A 20,480-nucleotide genomic window follows, 5' to 3' on the forward strand; every position below is an offset into this window, starting at 1 on the left:
TCTTAGTAATGAAGTTATTATGCAACAATTTCAGAAGATGAGAACTCGTCGAGGACAACTATAAATATGTAAATAAGTAAAATTATTATGAATCAATAAAAATTATTTTTTATAGCATATAAAATTGTTATTTCTTTTGACTTGAATGTGCCCCCACATCGAAAAAATCCTGGCTTCGCCACTGATGAGAAAACTTGGTAGTTTTTTTTTATGTTGAAAGAACTTGGATTTCTTTGATTCACCTTCCCAACCTTTCCATAAACAAATTTTGAAATAGTTTGGCAAAGTGGGTTTCTCATAAAATGTCTTTTGAAGTTTTTGTGAGTTACAATAAAAAAAATACATACAAAATGACAATGACAATAAAGATATCCAACTGGTAGTGATAAGTAAAAAAAAACTTCTTTCTTCTATACAAGTTAAACATTCTCAAAACCCAATCAATATACTCCTCAATTAAGCTTGACTTGGTGGTTCTTTTGACTGCCCTGCTCTCCTAAAAAGAAAGACACCAAAGAGAAAGGATTTTTTTTAATAAAATCATTAATAGTTAAAAATAAGGTTATTTCTCAAGTAGCCTCTAACTTTACGACCAGCTTCCTGTCTCGCCCCCTACTTTATCGAAAATACTCAGGTGTTCCCCTTCTCAGTTACCGTTATAACTCCGTTAACTAGTCATCAACTCTCTCTCCTCCATCTCAGCACCTCTCTCTGCCACCTTATCATCTTCACTCGGGCAGGTCGCAGACCGACCAATTTTCCGACCGGCGACCTTCAAACATAAAAAAAAAAGAAATTCTCTCTTCCTCACTCTCTCTCTAACACTCCAGCGAAGGGACACATTTGCCAGAGGTTTGGTCTGTTCGTGAACTAATATATTTGTACTAATTTTTAAAAAATATATTTTAAAAATTATATTTTCGACTTTCGTAGACACTTGTGAATATCTGTGGACAATGATAGACATTTGGTTGATATTTATTATTTTAATATTATTATTGTCTTATCGTATGAAATAAAATATTATCATCAATATTTTTAATATACATTTTTCGACTTTCGTAGACATCCGTAGATATTTGTTAACATTGATTGACATTTGATAAATATTTATTATTAAATATTATTATTACTGTCTTATCATATAAAAGAAAAAACTTCTCTTAATATCTCAAAATTATATCTTTTTTATGACTTTTGTAGACAAATTTTTAAATTAATGGATAATTGGTAAATACTTATTATTTAATATAGTATAATAATATAGTAATAGTAATATAATAATAATATGATAATACAATAACATAGTAATATAATAATAATGTAATAATATGATAATATAATCAGGGTTGTCCCTGAGCCCTAAGCAGGCAAAGTCTTGCTTTGGACCTCCAAATTTAAGGGCCCCTAAATGTTATTTTCGAATAGAAAATGTTCGACTTCAGTTCTTAACAATAGATTTTAGAGGCCACCCATTAAAAGAATGGGCCACTTGTTTCTAACCCATTTTAACTTTCAAGGGCCCTATCTTTGTAGTTCCAAATTAGAAATAGTACTTTACATAAATAATGACAAAAGCAAACTCTCGTCTATAACTGAATTTCTTTACCTGTTTGTAGAAATTATCGCGCTGATAACGTTACGTGAATAAATATGTAAACCAAGAGAAAAAAAAAGGATAAGAAACTACAAAGCTAAACCCACTGTTTAACATACCAAGAGAAGTGGAGATAAGAAATTGGAAAACTAAACTCTCTCAAAACTTAGATTGTATTAGTAGTTCACACCTTACTTTACAGTTCAACAAAAAAAAGAAAAAAAAAAAAAAGTTCACACCTTACTTTACATGAAAGGGAATGTTTCTATTTATAGGTATCAATGCATCGATGCCAAACGACATGCATTGACACATCCTCCCTAGGATAAGACTTATACTTTTTTTAGTTGAAATGGCTAAGACTTATACTTAGTCCATAAGTAACTCAAATCTGATCCTCTTTTAAGATATTGTGTATATGATAACAAGTTAAACTACAACATCTTCATCAAAAAAAAAAGTTAAACTACAACACATTATGTGGCGTCATACTAATGGTCCTCCAATTATATAACAAAAAATAGATTTTTTAACAAAAGAATAATAGATTGGACAGTGAAAAGAACACAAAAGCCGGATCAATGAAATTGTGAGACAAATTGGAGAGATAGTTTTGTTAATATGATAGCACCTATGGCAAGCGTAAAATATCACGTCCTCCACTTCCGCAGGAAGTAAAGGAATTCCATTGTCCGACTCGTCACTCACATCTTTGTCTGTGCTTGGAAAATCAATGTAGCTTAAGGGGCTTGAGGAGTCGGTTTTTCCATTTTAATAGTTTGAGAAGTGATTAAAATATGGGGTGGTAGGGATAGTTGTGGCTGTGGGGGGTTTATATAGGAAGGGTTTGATGGCCTAAAACGAACTCAAAAAATGTAGTCTCATACTATATGCAAATAGTAAATCGTAATTATTATTAAAAAATCGTATTTGTTATTAAAAAATCGTACGGAGTATCAAATATCGTAAATAATTTCCTTATGTATACAACAAAATATTACTAATAATTACAACGGAAATGCTATATGTACATGATCTTTGACTTAATCCTTGACATGATGAGTCAGTTTTCCAATGTGACACCACAAGTTGAAAAATTGACTATGATCTAGATCGTCCGTTATTAGACGGGTCAAATTAAAACTAAGTGAAAACTTTATTTTAATTCTTACTGAAATTTGACAATCAAATAGCAATCATCCATGCTATGGTGTCCCGGAAACGTAAAACCACAACTCATTATTATTTTGTCACAAACAACCCTATGCCAAAATATCTCTAATTATCATCCGCAACGGTATTATTTTATATATGCTCTTACATATAAACCTACGAAAAAAAACATCATACTTCAATTTTTGTTTTGTTCTGTTGAACCACCATACTTCAAATCAATAAGTGCAAACTCAAACTTAGCGAGTATTGAAGTTTTCAGCTGGGCTCCATGAGCCTAACTGCAAACAATACAATGTGTTAGTTGACTTGGGTCGACGGTGAAAACAATGACAATATCAATAATTACTAAGTTTGAGTCTTTACGAATATGATCACTAAACGTTATGATATTATGATCACTACAAAAAAAATCAAATCATCTCCATGAAGAGTTAAAATAATACTGAAGCCAACTTCTCCTTTCCAGATGCAATAAGCTCTGTTATATCCTTACCCTTAACTTCAGAAAGCAAGAAAGATGGGTAAGAAGAAAATGGGTGGTAGGGGTGATACCTATCCAAAGATTGATTTGATATCCTCAGCAGTTGGGGATGTGTTTCCACCCAAAACGGCGAGCAAATAAGAGGCGATAATCTTAATGACGCATCAAGTTTCAGTAAGAATTAAAAAAAGTAGAATTTTTACTTAGTTTTAATCTAGCCCGTCCAATAACGGACGGTCTAGATCATAGTCAACTTTTCAACTTGTGTCACATTGCAAAGCTGACTCATCTTGTCAAGGGTTAAGTCAAAGATCATGTACATATAGCGTTTCCATTGTAATTATTAGTATTATTTTGTGTAATTATTAGTATTACTTTGTTGTATACATCAAGAAATTATTTACGATATTTGATACTCCGTACGATTTTTTAATAATAAATACGATTTTTTAATAATAAACAAGATTTTTAATTTGCATATGAGGCCACATTTTTTGAGTTCGTTGTTAGGACCGACCCTTCCTATATAAACCCCCCCCCCCCCAACCCCCCACAATCACAACTATCTCTACCACCCCGTATTTTTAATCACTTCTCAATCTATCAAAATGGAAAAAACCGACTCCTCGAGCTCCTTAAGCTATATTGATTATCCAAGCACAGACAAAGATGCGAGTGACGAGTCGGACAATGAAATTCCTTTACTTCCTGCGGAAGTGGAGGATGCGATATTTTACGCGTGCCATGGGTGCTATCATATTAACAAAACTATCTCTCCAATTTGTCCCACAACTTCATTGATCCGGGTTTTGTATTCTTTTCTATGTCAATTCTATTATTCTTTCGTTAAAAAAATTATTTTTTTGATTAATCTAGACCATAATTTAGTTTTCTGATATTATCTTTTTATTTGACAGGTTATTTCTGACAAGGAAAATGAAGAATTTATGATTCTTCGGACTAAAGCGTAAGCTTTTTTTTTTTACAAAAAAAATAAGCTTTAGTTCTTCTCAATTTCATTTACAGTTAAATGAATTTTCTTCTTTTTTTTCTATTGGCACCATGAGCACCTCAAAACCTTTTTTTTCCTCATCTTCTTCCATTTTATTTTTGATTTTTTGTTTTAAATCTTCATCAAAATTCTTAGATGATTTTTTTCGTATTCTTTTTATGAATAAGAATTATTGTTTGCTCATAAAAAAAAAACTTATGCAAGGTTTCAAAAGATGTCAATTTCTATTAAACACTAGTTCAGTGGCGAAGCCAGGATTTTTTCGATGTGGGGGCACATTCAAGTCAAAAGAAATAACAATTTTATATGCTATAAAAAATAATTTTTATTGATTCATAATAATTTTACTTATTTACATATTTATAGTTGTCCTCGACGAGTTCTCATCTTCTGAAATTGTTGCATAATAACTTCATTACTAAGAGATTCATCCATAACTTTCGCTTAAAATGTCTCTCCGTGACTTTCTGGAAATATAAGTACCATATATATAAAGTAGAATTAGTTTACGGACTTTAATAAACTTATTAAAAATAAATTTTTTTATATAAATCGGATAAGAACAGAAAAGAAAAATCATATACCTATCTTCTTTTGATATCACGACAAAAGAAAATATGAGACTAGGATTTTGTAAGAAAACTTGAGAACCGTAATTTATAACTTTTGTATCTTGTTTGTTTCTTATTTGATTAGAATTATGATTGGTATATAAGAAAACAATGTAGAATTTAAGTAAAATAGAAATAGCTAACTATAATTATAAAGATTTTAAAAAAAATGAGGACTTAAGAAATTCTAATTAGTGGTTAATGGTTACCTCCAAGTGGGACGGTGGGGTTATTGCTTTATCGGATTGGTGGAACAGTCAAAGTGGGACAGTGGGGTTATTGCACGGTCAAAGTAAATCCGTGGGTATTTAAATTTTCAATAGAAGTTGATGATGTGTAAGGTTGGAAGTGATAATCAAAGCAAATAATAGTGGCGGGCCATTGAATCCTTTACTCAATAACTAATATATTGGGCTGGTCTTGGATTAGGTTGTCATAAAATAACACTACAGGCACCGTTGTGGCCTTGTTCGATTACTACTACCAGAGGAGCAGGCCCCCACGGGCCCCTATGTGGGCCCGCCCCTGTTTCTCATACTCCATATAAACATGAACACTACTGCACCAGATAGACTCAAAGATATAGTGACCTACAACAAGTATGTTAGTAGATACCATAGAAAAAAAGTTATGTTGTAAATATATATCAAGCATGGGTAGTTGTTTTTTTTAATGGTTTTTCTCTTTAAGAATTTTTTGGTCTATGTTCTCTTTTGAGGGTAATTTGTTTTTTTAATCAAACATGAAATTTAACTGAAGGTTTTGATCTACTCAAGTTAGATGTCAGACTGTTTATTCTTCTTTGAGATTTGTCTGAGTGGCTGATTTGGATTGTTTTTTTTTTTTAATGATTTTATTTTAGACGAATCAAATACAAAACAACAACAAAATTGACATATGATTGTTTTCAAACATATTTGTCATAAAAATATCAGAAGGTATTCTGTGATTACTTATGAAAGATAGAGATACATATCCTTTTAGGCTCCCGGACTACTATTGGTCATGGGTTGACAACGGTAATTGAAATCCTATAAAACCAATTTATTGTGTGTGTATTATTCATTCCACAAAGATCACCACACAAATAAAATGTTAAGAGAAATACCTGAACATTGATAACTAGAATTGGTGGGAGTTTTCCAGTTGAAAATTTGTAGTAGGAAGTTTGCACAAACCGAGCAATATGATCAATTTTTCCAGGAGATAAGAAGACATCATCAGCACCAAATGGGTATTATGCAGCATAGTCAGGAGCAAACTCTTTTCTTTTTATCCCTGTTGTACATATTAAAAACGTTTTGTATTTAAGATGAGAGAGCAAAGAAGAAAAAAATTTACTCAAATTATAAGCTACGATTGTCTATAGATGTCCAAGTAAGTATGCGTTCTTCTGAAAAGAACAAATGGAAGAAGAAAGAGAAATGATAGATTTACAACTAAAAATATGTAAATAGTGTCAAGATCTAGGTGGCACCCTTGAAGATGAGAATTGAGATTGTAGTGTTTAATGCTACTTCTTATTCCCAAGACTACCACATAGGATCTGGCCACTATTTATATACTTTTAGTTGTAAACCTAGCATCTCTCAAGAAGAAAACTACTTGGGTATTGTTCTCTTGCCTAAGATAATTTTCTTGTCTATTATTGGGCGGAATGAAACTTGGGCGCCAGCAATTGGTAAACCATCTTCCAAGGATCTAAGACAATAGGATCAGAGAGAGACAGAAATAACATGGAGAACCCATAGCATATATATATATATATATCAATCGATAGCATCATACAAATTACTAACATGGAGGAACCACTAGTTGGCTACCCCGGGCTAGCCTACTAATGGCTTCCTTAGAATCATACGGATTAACAATCATATCTAAGAACCACATTTAAGCTTTGTTAATTAAAAAAAAAAAACCTTCCAAGAAAAACTGCTAACTTACTTAAAGATGGATTAGAATGACTGTCTTTCCATTTAAACCACATCCTGATGGTCTTGAAACACACCCAACCATAACCCACCTTATACTTCTTCTTCTTCTTCTTATTATTATTATTATCTCTTCAAAACCTAAACTTTAATCTCCTAATTCTTTCCTTCTTTCAATGTCTCACTGTTTCTCTCTCTAAAAATAAGAGAGAAAGAGAAAGTGTAAGGTATTTTGATCTTCTTCCCCTTTTTTATTCACCAAACAAATATAACTGAAAAATGGTGGGTTTTAGTGAGAGAAAGAGAACTTCCCTGTAACTCCTCCTTCCAGTTGAGACGATTTTTTCTTACTCGGGTAGAGTCAATTAAAAACACAATAAAAGGTAGTTGTTTCAATTTGGGACTTGGCGGTTTCAAAAAAAAAAATTGGGACTTGGCGGTTTCAAAAAAAATTTTGGGACTTGCCAATTAAAAACACAATAAAAAGGCAGTTGTTGGCAATTAAAAACACAATTAAAGGAAGGTTTTTAGAGAGAGAAAGAGAATTAATTTTTCTGCCTTGTTTATCTCTCCTTATTTTTTTTTTCTTTGAAGCCATTACACCCTTTTCATTCATAAGTGAATATATCACTGATTTACATGGATATATTCACTTGGCAATTAGGTAGAGTCAATTAAAAACACAATAAAATAGGGGTGCATATATATTATCTGAACCGACCAAACCAAACCAATCCAAACCCATTTCAGCGGTTCGGTAACTGATCCAAGAACTGGCCGGATTGGCTCGGATGCTACATAATCAAAACCGAGTGGATTGGTTCGGCCTATAGATTTCCTTGCCTGATAACCGCCCAAATCGAACCAACCCATTGTTTTATATCTTTTACTTATTATATGTAAATAAATATAAATAGTTAGGTATAATAATATATGATGGAAAATGATGAGTGGTGGAGATTGAATAGTAATGTTAGTTCCATCAGAACATCAAAGTGTGAACATATCAAACAAAAATTAGAAAATCAAAACACAAATCATATCCCTCCCTCCCATTTCTAATTCACTCAATTTTTCCTTCCATGGTGTTACTGTTGCCGTGTTGGTAGCAGGGTCGTGCCTGAGAATTTAGGGGCCCCGTGCCAAATTCGAATCTGGGCCTTTTAATGAGACAAAAAAATTACAAACAAAATCTGAACAATGTATAGTTTCTTTGTTATAGGTGTGTTTTTTTTGTACAAGATATAGTTTAGAACCTAAAAGCGAATTTTTATGTAGTATGTCTCGTATCACGATTTTGTACATATATATTTACATGTTTTCGAAGTTTTTACAATTTTTAGATATCTATTTCTAAACACACTTCGAAAAATCCCCCCAAATAATAATATGTTAAAATGAAGCGTAAGAGAGTAGAAAGAAAGAGTTAATTAACAATTGTACCATTGACATGTTAAAATGAAGTGTAATAGCAAAAGAATTTGCAGGGAGCTAGTTTTGAACCCCCGTCACCTTGGTGGAATTAAAAACCCCATACCATCTCGGCCAAGAGGCTTTAATGTTATGAAATGTATCTTACTTTTTATATACTTTAATTGTTGGAAATTATCAAGAATGGGCCCTTATAGGTTGGGGGCCCTGTGCGAGCGCCCTGCCCGCACGGGCCCAAACACGGCCCTGGTTGGTAGGCTAGTTCAACCTTTCAAGATATCTTATTCTTCTTCTTGCACGAATAAAGAATAGGGTTGAATCTGAAGCCATTTCTCTTCTTCTTCTCTTCTATAACCTATAGTTCTAATCCTCTTATACTTCAAGATTAAAGACCAGGCTCCACTCTTCAACTCAAAAAAATCTCTAGTTCTTCACGGCTGACTCTCCAAGACTCCAAGTAAGTCGAAAAATGGGAAATTGCAGCAGGTCGGAAAATGGGAATTGTGTATATAAAAAAAACAGCAGGTGGTTCGGTTATCCAACCGAACCAAACCGCTCATATAGGGTTCGGTTGGATAACCGAATCGAACCACACCCGGTTTGGCTCGGCCAACATTTTTCATTAACCGAAAGTTTCGGTTCAGCCTTTGGATGGGCCGAAAAATTCGGTTATTCAACCGATGAACAACCCTAATAAAAGGCAGTTGTTTCAACACTAAATTGGACCGAAGTAAGTTTTAAAATATTTGAACCACATTTTTACAGGCACTCATTTTCTAAAAATACAAATTACCCTTTCTTTAATTACAAATACTTAGGAACCCAATTAAAATTAAATCAGGAAGTTTTATTTAAGGATCGATCCGAGTTAGTAGAATTGAGGTGGCCGAGTTGAATTTCTAGGGTTTGAATCGATTTTGGTTATAAGATAGGGTGATGTTTTTAGGTTTTGGTGATTTAATCTATTTGCTTGTTGTTTGGAGATGATTTTGAGGGTTTTGATTTAGTTTTTGGTGCTAAATTCTAGACTAAGAAAATTACAATTTCCTTCATAGGTTGCTAGGGTTTCAAAAGTTTATGTACTTTTAATGGAAGGAGAATCTGATAGTGTTTCAAGGTATAATCTAACTTATTCATTGTTTTATTTTCAATGAATACTAGATTATGAGTTATGAATGATGAATGACAATTTGTTAGTTTTTATGTTTATGTTCAAACTTATCTGTTGGAGTTATATAAAAGTTGTGAAAGTATAGTTGATGCAAAGAATGTGTTTGATAAAATGCTTGAAATAGATATTGTTGTTTGGAATGGAATGTTAGTTGGTTATACAAGACTTAGGTTGGTTGAAATAGCTATAAAGTTGTTATATGAAATGTCTGTGAGAAATGTTTTTCTTGGACAATCATGATTGGTATTTATGTCCAAATTGAGAATTTCATGAAAGATTTGGAAATTTTTCGAAGAAATGCAAAATGATGGTGCTAGAGCTTATAAAATGACTATTATGAATTTGTAGTGGTTTTAGCTAGTTTTTTTATACAACATTCTATTACACAAAATATAATAATTTGTAACAAATTTCATGTTAAATCATTCAAAAACTAATTTGCAAACCATTTGCAAGGCACTGTAAGGTGTTTGCAAGGTTGTGCAAGTTGTTTACAATGCACTGCAAACTCATTGCAAGACTCTGTAAGGTATTTGCGAGGCACTAAAAGGTGTTTACAACGCATTACAAGATATTTGAAAGGCACTGCAAGGTTATTGTTCATATGACTTCATTAGTGATTTCTATCATGCTTTTTATTATCGTGTATCGTATGAGAAGGTTAGTGAACTTGTTGTTGATTATGACCTTCCCTATCATAATTCCGACGAGCTTATTGTTTTACCACCGACTGAGAAGAAGAAACCTGGAAGACGAAGGCGAAAGATGATACAAACAGTGGATTAAAGTGGAAGAGGTCGATAAAGTGTAGCGCGTGCCATACACGTGGTCACAACAAGAAGACTTGTAAACTTGATATTTGAATAAATTTTTATTATGTTTTACTTTCTACCAAGAATACTTGCCAACTTAATTCATGAATTAGTTTTCATTATATTTTCACTTACTATTATCTTCATTTTTTTGATGAATTATCTTTATGTAATTGTTTGTGACAGTAGGTGAACTTCAGACCATTGTGGCAGCAGTTGTAACATGATTGCAGACTCTGCAAAGTATTTGAAAGGCTCTCCAACGTGTTTGCGAGGCTTTGCAAGGTGTCAAAAGGGCTACGCAAGGTGTTTGCAAGGCTACGCAAGGTGTTTGCAAAAGCCTTCTGAGATCTAACAAAGCTTTGGAAATTTTTCTCAGGATTGATCAAAATCACTTAAAATAACCATGAACACTATTCACATCATTTTCCTCTTCTTTTTATGGGGGTTCGGGCGGATCCCCCGTATTTTTGAAGAAATTTATGTGTATTTTTATATTATAATTGTTTTCGACCTTCTATTTACGGGAGTTCGACGGCGGAGCCCTCGTTTTTGTGAAGAAATTTTCAAAGCAATTCATACGAAAATATATAACTTTAGAATTTATTCAAAAAAATAATTAAATAAATAAAAATGTAACTTTAAGAGTTTGACATTTATATTGCAAATGTTGTTGACGTTCTTTTACGGCGGTTCAGGGGCAGAGCCTCCGATTTTTTGAAGAAATTTTCAAAACAATTCATACAAACAAATATGTAACTTTAGAAGACATTGCAAGTACTTTTGCAAGGCTATGCAAGAACTTTGCAAGGCTATGCAAGGTGTTTGCAATGATGCACTGCAATCACTTTGCAAGGCACTGCAATGAGTTTTCAATCTACTCAAAACATGTAAAGACAATATGAAAATAAAAATACACAAATCTTGTTCAAAATGTAATTATCATGCTTTTTTTAGGGTGATTTTATAGGTTCCCCGTTTTTATTAAAAGGGACCCTATATTAAAAGCGCCCCTCATATTTATTATTTTAGTTATAGGGGCCCTCTACAAAAGGGTACATCCTTTTCTACATTTGACGTAACGACAAAGTTAGCGGTGTAGTGTAGGTCTTTGCCGTTGGGTCAAAATTAAAAGACCAGCAATTTGAAAGTAGTTAACAAACTCCTAACCTTCTTTCATCTTTTCTTCAAGGGTTATTTCCCTAATGGCCCCCAACTTTGTGACCAGCTTCCCGCCTGGCCCCCTATTTTACGAGAAATATCCATATGGCCCCCTTCCGTTATAACACCGTCACTCTCTCTCCTCCATCATGTTTTCTCTCTCTGCCAAGTCATGCCACATCATCTGTTACGCCACCTCATCACCTTCTCCGGCGAGAGTCGTCGGCCGACCAATTTCCGGCCGGCGTCTTCAAACCTAAAAAAAAAAAAAAAAATTCTCTCTTCTTCTCCCTCTCTAAAATTTTTTTTTTTCTTTCTTCTCTCTCTCTCTCTAGAACTGTTTAGTTCTAGAGAGAGAGAGAAGAAAGAAAAAAAAATTGTAGAGAGAGAGAGAGGAAGAGAGAAAAAAAAAAATTTAGGTTTGAAGTCGCCGGCCGGAAATTGGTCGGCCGGCGACTCTCGCCGGAGAAGGTGATGAGGTGGCGTAACAGATGATGTGGCATGACTTGGCAGAGAGAGAAAACATGATGGAGGAGAGAGAGTGACGATGTTATAACGGAAGGGGGTCATATGGGTATTTCTCGTAAAGTAGGGGGCCAGACGGGAAGCTAGTCACAAAGTTGGGGGCCATTAGGGAAATAACCCTTTCTTCAACTCAGGTAAACTGAAACCTCTCTCTCTATCTATCTCTACCTCTCGACCATCGCCGAATAAATGTCACTTTCTCTCTCGGTCTCTTTTGTTCTCTCTCCATGTCTTTCTCTCTATCTCTGTTTCACCTAAAAATTGGGGGTTTAGTCTAGGTTTAAGGACTCTTTAAGAAATTGCCTAAATACTCTTTCGTTTGATTGATTTCAACAGAATCAAACAAGTTTGAGACCTTATTTGAAGTGCATTGCGTCTTGAAGAGGGTGAAAATCAAGACAGGAAGAAAACCCCAATTATTTCAGGTAAACCTTAAAATCTTACTCTTTTATGGTTTAATTTTGTTAATTTTGATTTTGTATTGTGTGTTTTATGGGTGTACATGATTATATTCAATTTATTTTTCGATTTTACATTAGACAAGTTTGTTATTCAATTTTGATTGTTTGAAGCACACCTTGCGGTCGCACCAGGCCGCAAGGGTTGTAAGGCCACACTACGTTAGGATCTTGCCGTATAAAGTGAAGTGTGGAAAGATTTATATTTGGGTTTTAGAAAGATTTATATTTGCCATAACTAAATTTCTTGTAGTTCTCTTGATCTTTTTTTTCTTTTTCTTACTTACAATTTGATCTCCATCAAATTATGAAATGAATAAATTGGTCATGGCAGATACAGAAGAAAAGCTTAATTTGTCACAAGAGTGTCAATAGATATTTGGAAATTTTGTCGACTTAAATTCACAACAATCATTAAATTTTATTTATGCTAATATGCAGGTCTTGGGTTCCAATCTAAATAATATATTACCTTATTAGAAGAATTGGATATTGCACCACTCAAATTGATTATTACCTTAACAAAGTCAATTTGCAAAGGAAAATTAGTCTAAGTTATGCTTCTAAAGGCATCGAGCCAAATGATTGTTAGCATCCAAAAATTTTATTGACTCGGGTCAATGACCATTGACCCGAAGTCTCTATAAACACCAATTTTTAATGAAGGTGACATTCACCTTCGTTTGCTTTTTGGCCCGGTGCCTTTACAGCCACCCTTCTTAATTTTATAAAGTTGTGTCTGATGACAATGATGTGTAAGGTATTACACAAAAATATGTACTATATTTATTTTTATCTAAGTTCATTGTGTGATTCTTTGGAGGAGTAAAAAAAAGTGCATCCCATTAAATTGATAAAAAGAAATATCGTAGTTTTGAGTTTATTTTTCAACACTTGAAGAAAAAATATTTGCAAATTGATAAGTAAACTGTCACATTTTTTTTTTTGAAAAATGAAATACGTTTTACGTTAGCATTAAATGACATTGATACATCATCAAGATGTAATAAGCACGACAATTACGGAAGTTAAACTACAAATGAAATAGGTTTAAAGGTCCACAACACAATAAAAAGGCATAAAGTCCAACAAACTTATGATTTATACCTTTTAGTAACAACGTATACCACCTCATGTGAGAAACGGACCTGAGATATGCAGGTTATGTTTCAATAATGGGATACTTCACCATCTCCACACCACAACTTGGAGAGAGTTAATCGTCTATGAACATAGAGATTTAACATGGAAATAGGAACCGTTGACTTCGTTTAGATCTAGTTAAGTTTTGACCTTTAGCATCTTCTATCACTTTTGCACGAAGTAAGTTACATTGGGCCGTGCATTGACTCCCTAATTTGAACATATTCAAGTGTCTCATCATCTTTCAGTCCTTTGAGTTTTTCATACCCAAAGTACACAAAACGAAATTTCAACAAAAAAAAAAATAAGTAAACGACACGTATGTGAAATGACTTGTCATACTATGCTCGGCTAAGCTAAGGGGTGTGCCCAATACGAATCAAGTTTAGTAAATACATCCAATGTCGTATATACATCTCAAATACTTTCTCCAATGGTAATAATTCTAGAAAAGGAAGACACTTTATTTAAAGTAAGATATGACACTATATGCAGACAGTTTTGTTTGAACTACTATCTATTTTCAAAAATATATTCCCATAACTTTGTTTCTTTCTATAATAACGAAAATCTTCACCTATTTACTAGTCCATATAAATAGTACTAGCATAAACTGAAGGAGATAGAGAGAAGTAGAAGAAGAAGAAGAAGCAAGAGGAGAAGATGTCAATAATGGGAATGGGAGAGACGTTTACAGAAGTAGGATCAAGATTAGCTACCATTATGTTTTTATATACTATGTTGGAACAATATTTCCCTGATCGTCTAAGAAAGTACATTAAAAAATACGTAGATAAATTATTTGGTCATAAGAATCATTTTGTCGAAATAAGCATTCAAGAATACCCAGGGGAGTATAGTAGAAGAAGCTCAGCTTATATAGCAATTGAGGCATACCTTAGTACTAAATCTCCACAAGATGCAATGAAACTAAAAGCTCAAATTGGAAAAAACAAGAAAGTTGTTTATACCATGGATGACAATGAATCCATTGTTGATAAATTTGAAGGAGCTACATTGTTTTGGAGTATAAGCACAACTAACCAACAAACCGGTTCCGGCGGATCTTCAACTATAGCCGATGAGAAACGATCTTTCGTCCTCAATTTTCATGTGAAATATCGCCATATAGTCACCGGGTTGTATATGGATCAAGTTATTGAACAAGGAAAAGCACTTTTAAGGGGAGCTAGACAAAGAAAACTTTATAGTAACAACTCGGACAATGATTCTTTTAGGTCTAGTAGAGGGTTATGGAGTCATGTAGTTTTAGATCATCCTGCTACGTTCGATAATTTAGCAATGGATCCTATCAAGAAGAAGGAGATAGTCGAAGATCTTATTGCTTTTACTCAAGGAAAAGACTATTATGCTAGAGTTGGCAAGGCTTGGAAACGCGGGTATCTCTTATATGGCCCTCCTGGTACAGGAAAGTCTACTATGGTTGCTGCCATTGCTAATTTCTTGAACTACGATATTTACGATCTTGAGTTAAGTTCGGTTAAAGCGAACAGTGAACTTCGAAAGCTTTTACTTGACACATCGAATAGGTCTGTTATAGTTATTGAAGATATCGATTGTACTATTAGTCTCACAACCAATCGTAGAAATAAGATGAGCGGAGAAGATGATCAGATGGAGGACGAGGAATTGGATGAGATTGAAAAAAGAAATGGTAAAAAAGGGGTAACTCTTTCCGGGTTATTGAATTTCATCGATGGGTTATGGTCGAGTTGTGGTAGAGAACGTCTTATTGTTTTTACCACGAATTATGTAGAAAGACTTGATCCTGCTCTTATTCGAAGAGGTCGAATGGATATGCATATTGAAATGTCTTACATTTGTTTTGAAGGGTTTAAGGTACTAGCAAAGAACTACTTGAATCTTGATTCACATATTTTGTTTGATAAGATTAGGTGTTTGATTAGGGACACAAAGATAACTCCTGCTGATGTTGCTGAAAATTTGATGCCTAAGAACATTAATGAAGATCAAACTGAAACTTGTTTGAAGAAATTGATCCAAGTTCTTGAGAAAAGAAAAGAAGATGCAACATTGAAGGCTGGGGAGAAAGAAAAGAAAAGAAACGAAGATAGTGAAGAAACAGGCAGTCCAACAATACACAGAGAAACCGAAGCCAAGGAGATTCTCTCGGAAAATAAAGAAGAAAATGAAGAGTAGTCAAGGAATTTTGAAGTAATTTACAAAAATATATTAATGCGGTTAGAACTAGAACTAGAGTTCGATATAGATTATGGTGGTGTTAGTTTTTTAAAATTCAGTTTTTACTCGTTTTAATGATTAAATCAGACGAATTAGACTTAGACAGGTCAGTGGATGATCTTACGGTAACTTATTAATAATGAAAGTTTTACTTACCTATTGTTGAATTGATTGGAGCTAGTAATTTTCTCTCAATCTTGAACTGCTACATTGACATGGTCTGTCAGTCTAGGTCTAGGGGGGAAGGGGCATGGGGCGAAGAGCAAGCACAGTCCAAGGATTGTTGCTTTGGCCTCTTGCTTGACCCAGACCTCTCCAAGCAACTTGCTATTGTGTTTCATCTTTAGTCCCTCACCTTTGGATTAGATTGAAAGACAATGTGGTGCCTGCAGCGTGTGTTGCACTGATGGGCTATGGCGTCCTCAAATATTTGAAGCACGACACTCTCTGGTCTCAGCTTGTGTCTGGTGTAGTCGAGTCGCACCCAGATAAATAGAGCACGTGAAACTCTCAGTGTGGTGTAGTCGAGTCGTGCTTGGCAAGTCACGCATGTAAAGCGTGTTGTGCCGACACAATATGTTGAACACAGCTATCTAAAACTGCTACTATCGTCTGTACGTACGTTGCTCATCAAGTAAGTACAAGTCGTCCAATAATGTACTTCATAGTCGTTTGGGCCAACAAAACCCTTTTTTTTGTTACAAGAGGGCAGTAGAAGGCCGACCCAATAGAATGTTTTTTTTTTTTTTTTTGGGAAATGACCCAATAGAACTTAGAAAAAGAAAATTAGAAAGGAATAAGAAAACTAAATAAATAAAGAAAAATGATGCATGTCCGGTGGAGTCCCGGCCCCAATCCCGGCGCGCCTACGTGGGCAGAGCATATGACGCTATGTCTTGGGATCGAATAGGGGTTTTAACATTTTCGTGTGTTAGATGGGAGTCATGTGACGAAGTTAGAGGTGTAGTACTAAAATTTCCAAGAGTTGGAGCACCAAATGGACTTATATTTGAAGATCTCAAGTTACAAGTTTCCCATCTCAACAAAAAAAAAAAGTTACAAGTTTCCTAAGTGCAGAGGATAAAGATATTGAAAGAAAGATTATGTATGAATGCAAATTGGATAAATATTCCTGTGGCCATAACTTTCGATTGAGATAATGAAGTGACATCCTGAAGTTGGGTTTACGAGGCTTGTTCCAAGATCTAGAGCATACTGAAGAGAAAATCATGATGTATTCTACCTCGAAGGATAACTAAGCATTCTTGAGTTCAGGGCCGGAGCTATGTGTAGACTAACCCAGGCTATAGCCTGGGTAAAGTCTTCTAAGTCAGCACCAACATAATAACAATAATAGGAAGTAGCCCGGCTGGATAAAGTCCTGCCTAGCACACATGCGGCAAGGGTTCGAAACCAACCTCCACCATTATTTTTCTTACCTTTTCACCTAGGTTTGTTTAGGGGTGGGAATCGGGCGGGTATGGGCACCCGCGGGTAATTCTAAGTCGGGCTCGGGCGGGTCGGGTAAGTTTCTCCTCTGCCCACTCGGGTTCTCGGGCGGGCTTTTCTGAAATCTCCTGTGATCAAAGCCCGCCCAAGCCCACTAAAGCATCGGGCAAGTCGGGTTCGGGCAAATCGGGCATCGGGTTTCTTTATCTGATATTTTTCTACCAGATCAGGAAACTCTAGAAATTTGATATTGTTCAAATAAGCTTCTCTAAACAAATTGATACCAAATCTTTACAAAACTTATAAATCAAGAATGAAAAAAATACTCAAATTCCGTAACATAAGAAATCAACAACTGATATAGATCTATATATGCAAACATGAGACTTGGTTGTCTTCCACTTTTTTTCTTGTCTTTGTATGTTTCAATAGTTCTTCTTTGTTCTTCCTTCACATCAAAATAATCTTAAAATTTGACCACTACATAGAAATGGAAGATGATCCCAATAACTTATTTAATAAAGAAGAAGGTTGGCACAAGAAGGTCTAGTAAATAAGAGAGAAACGGCTAGAGAGACAACGTAGATTCTTTTTCTCTCTCTATGCTACCGAATTTTTCAGATTCAATGTGGTAAACTATTAGGGTTGCTTCAATGTGTAGTTTATATATCTTGGGAGAAACCTTAAATCTATTTGGGCTTTATAGTGAAGTATAATCGACACTCAAAGTGATTGGCATCTATAGGCACCCGTCGGGTGAGCATATCGGGCTCGGGTATGGGCGGGGTGGCGGGCAGAGCTTTTCACCCGAGCCCGCCCACGAAAAATCATCGGGCTGGGCGGGTAGTACCCATCTTCGGGCGCGGGCGTCCATGGACATTGTCGGGCGCGGGTAAACGTGACGGGTATCGGGCTTTCGGGTAGAATTCCCACCCGTTATAAAGAATAATTCTAGTTTGGTCCCCAACTTATACGAAGTACTGATTTCATCCTTAACACTTAATCAACTGATTTTTGACACTCAATTATGTCTAGACTTTCTTTTCGGCCCCACTATTTTTGGTCCTTCTTCTCTTCTTTTTACCTATATTTTTTATTTCCTCTTTTTGCATTTTTTTTTCTATTATCACTTCAACCTCCACCATAAGCCTCTCCCCTACTAAACGAAATTATCGTGGTATGTCTACCATATTTCATTTCAACTACTTGGTAAGACAAAATAGTTGACGTTCTTGATTTTGGTGTTGTTGTCACAAATTTAACTTCAAATTTTTTTTCGCTTCTCAAACTTTGAGTATGTCTAACGATAGAAAGTAAAAAGATTTATTGTAAAATAATAAAATAAGCAATTGTGTTGCACAAGAAATGTCATCATTTTTCACAAGTAGTAATGCCTTAAAATTTCGTACACAACTTTATTTAGGCCAGCCCTGTCTAAGACGAAATCCTGGCTCCGCCCCTGCTTGAGTTGTTTAGTCAATTTTAGATTGATAGTAGGTTCCGATATTTGTAACGTTAAGCAATATTTTTTTTGTGAGTTATGTTCTCTTGCAAATAGATGTGTGATGTGAAGTTTTATATAGTCTTTTTCGGTGTACAAAACTAGTTATGAACTAATTTTAGATTAATTGTTGTTTTCACACTTGTGATGTGAGTTAGGTGAAATTCTATTAATTTGAGTTGTTTTCTAAGTATGAGCTCTACAGTTTTGATACATAATGAGCTCTCCTTTACAAGAATCTTGAAAGGAATGTACTTAAAGCTTCCATGAATAGCATCATACAATTGCTAGAAGGGTTTTTTGAGCTTACCCCCTCAAAATTAATAGGTAATTGAGTTTACCCCCTTCAGTAATTGGTAATTGAGCTTAACCCCTTGAATTAAGATTTTTTGTCAAAACTACTAAGGATATGTTTGGTATGTGAATATAAAATCAGAAAGTAAATACTATATAAATAAAATCAATCTTTACTAATCATATTCCTGACCAAATCAAACAATAAAATGAGGTAGAATCCCTAATATGAATCATATTGAAGAATAGTTGTTCTTGTTAGTGGCAATTATTTCACATACGCCAAACATAGCCTTTGTGTTTTTGTCAATAGTAGTAAGTCCAAGGGGGTAAGTTCAATTACCCATTATTGAGGGGGGTAAACTCAATTACCAATTAGTGACGAGGGGGTAAGCCCAAAAAACCCTTGCTAGAATTCGAAACCAGAAAAGGTATCCCTGTTCTATTAGAACATGAATTCCCAAGCCACCTATAAAATTGGGATTGCTTTAAATTAAGGTCACGACATCTCCATATTCAGACTTTTATGTTGTGATCAACCATAAAAACTTGTGCCAACAACCCTTGGTTGGAGTGGTAAGAGGTATAATCTTCCACCTAGAGGTCAAGGGTTCGAGGCACACGCTGAACAACTCAAAGAAAAACAATGGAAACTTGTAATTCACTAATTTAGATCAACTCTAGTTAGAATTGTTTTGTATTAGTATTAAGTTGCTACCAACCCAAACCACTTAGAATTGCTTGAAATTTTTTGGACTTTCTTTGGGGGTTTATTTCCTTGTTTTTAAATCATGGGTTTGGATCTAGTACAAGAAATTTCATAGACTAGAATACTAGATAATGGGCCAGCGCTTTGGGGAAAGCTAAATAGTTTCCGGGGTGTGAAATTTTAAAGGGAATATGTAGAATTTTAGAAATTTTCCGGGGAAATAAATTTTAAGGGGAAATAAAAAGAAACACTCCACCTCACCTAACTCTCTCTCCACCTCACCTCTTTGTCTTCTCCGATTAGGTCGTCGGCCGGAAAATACCTTCTCCTTCTTACATTCTGGTTGAGCTATACTATTTCAAACACCTTGATAGCAATTTCTGCAATCTGATTTACAAAATTCTAATCGACAAGAAGGAAGATGAATTATGTTTGAACCGGCTTCAAATCGAAAGAGGAACCAAAGTGACGATTGTAGCTCTCAGATGTTTCTTAGGGTTGGTGGAGGAAGAAGGCTCCCGAAACCTAGATAGCGCAAAAGAGAAAGAGAAGAAATTTAAGAGTATTTACACTAGGGATGTTTTTGTAATTAATCATAATTTGAAGGACTTAATGTGAACATTCGTTATTCTGAAGTAAATCTGGCCCAGCACGTAGGGATACTATGCCCGAGATGGCGGCGCGCCGGGTTTCAGCCGGGAAAACCTCTCGGGCATAATATCATTGTTGATAAATAAAAAACAACAATGATACAACTCCCGGCTCATTTCCCGGCCGAAACCCGGCCGGGTGAGT

The 20,480-nt window shown here is 34.8% G+C and overlaps 1 long non-coding RNA gene and 1 pseudogene across 1 annotated transcript; one reads left to right on the top strand and one right to left on the bottom strand.

Moving 5' to 3' along the window:
- Window positions 1-5,793: 5,793 nt before the first annotated feature.
- On the bottom strand, window positions 5,794-7,141 carry LOC147553202 (uncharacterized). The gene is made up of 2 exons (XR_015238946.1): window positions 6,822-7,141; window positions 5,794-6,155 (listed from the first exon to the last, which is right to left on the bottom strand). It is a non-coding gene; the product is annotated as an uncharacterized LOC147553202 (long non-coding RNA).
- A 7,040-nt stretch (window positions 7,142-14,181) lies between these two features.
- On the top strand, window positions 14,182-15,690 carry LOC147553203 (AAA-ATPase At3g28580 pseudogene; annotated as a pseudogene).
- Window positions 15,691-20,480: the final 4,790 nt, after the last annotated feature.

Source organism: Eschscholzia californica, unplaced genomic scaffold (assembly GCF_041429995.1).
Source record: "Eschscholzia californica isolate CP2 unplaced genomic scaffold, dmEscCali1.0.p SCAF_3, whole genome shotgun sequence".
Classification (NCBI taxonomy): Eukaryota; Viridiplantae; Streptophyta; class Magnoliopsida; order Ranunculales; family Papaveraceae; genus Eschscholzia; species Eschscholzia californica.